Source organism: Galeopterus variegatus, unplaced genomic scaffold, assembly GCF_000696425.1.
Source record: "Galeopterus variegatus unplaced genomic scaffold, G_variegatus-3.0.2 Scaffold2362, whole genome shotgun sequence".
Classification (NCBI taxonomy): Eukaryota; Metazoa; Chordata; class Mammalia; order Dermoptera; family Cynocephalidae; genus Galeopterus; species Galeopterus variegatus.
In genome coordinates this window covers 352,607-354,041 of record NW_007728473.1, presented here as the reverse complement: position 1 = coordinate 354,041, position 1,435 = coordinate 352,607, and positions in this window count along the sequence as shown.

Genomic DNA, 1,435 nt, shown 5'->3' with positions numbered 1-1,435 from the left:
CCCCTATTTCTAAAATGACAAAGATCAAGGGAGCCATATCTGGCTAAATAAGTTAATCAGCTCTAAGAGGAATGCACAGTGTGACTTAGTGCCACCAACCACCACAGACACGCTATTCAATTACACTACAAGTTAATGATGAACAGCTTTTTAGACCATTGTTTTTATTACTTAATCTGCCCACTCTGTAAAGTAAGTGACTTGTACAGACATCAACAGTACAACTTTGATGCAGTAGTTGAATGCTACTTCATTCCCACTTTTCTCCAAGAGAATGGCTATGGTGAGTGCTATTTATACACATTTTCAGTTATTATTAAGTCAGAGACTGTTGACCTTTAATAGTATCAAAGCCAAGTGGAGTTCAGCCAGCTCTTCCATATCTGTGTTATTTGCTCTTTGGTTCATAGCAGTTTGGGCTTTGTTCAAACACAAGTCATGTAAAGAGTAATTTTTTAAATTCTTCATCTCTCTCTTTCAGACACCCAAAATATTCATCAATTCTTTGAACTTAAACAGAATCCCTAGCTGTTTGAATTCACCCAAGTGTACTGCTAACCCTCCTTTACAGGTTGCAATCTATCCTCCAACCTCTCACTATGTGCGCGCGTGCACACACACACACCCACACACACTCACATTGCACCTTACTTGCTGCCTTAGATAAGTGTATAGTTGCTATGAATCTTTGCATCACATATTAATACAATGCATAGAAAATACAGGCTGTTAGAATGGACAGCTTAAAAAGAAATATTCTTACACTCCCAATAATCTGTAAGTGTATCTTCCAGACCTAAAGGACCTTAGGAGGAAATTTCACTTCTAGATAGACCAAAACATGTGTTTTCAGGGATACTGAGGTTCAACGCTTTTATTTTAACCACTTTTTAACACAGCGCTGGCAGCACATTGCTGAGTTACTGTGAGAGGGCTCTTTTAGATCAGCAAAGGGACGAGAATGAGTGTCATGAAAGGTGGTGAACTGGGCATCTGTGAAATGCAGCTGTCTCCTGACTAGGGGATGCTGCTTGAAAACAAACTTTATTTCATCTTGACTGATAATTTGTTGAATATCTGCTGCATGTTCACCTTTGAGTAACAAAGTATGATTCAAGGANTATGAATCTTTGCATCACATATTAATACAATGCATAGAAAATACAGGCTGTTAGAATGGACGGCATAAAAAGAAATATTCTTAAAATCCCAGTAATCTGTAAGTGTATCTTCCAGACCTAAAGGACCTTAGGAGGAAATTTAACTTCTAGATAGACCAAAACATGTGTTTTCAGGGATACTGAGGTTCAACGCTTTTATTTTAACCACTTTTTAACACAGCGCTGGCAGCACATTGCTGAGTTACTGTGAAAGGGCTCTTTTAGATCCGCAAAGGGACGAGAATGAGTGTCATGAAAGGTGGTGAACTGGGCAT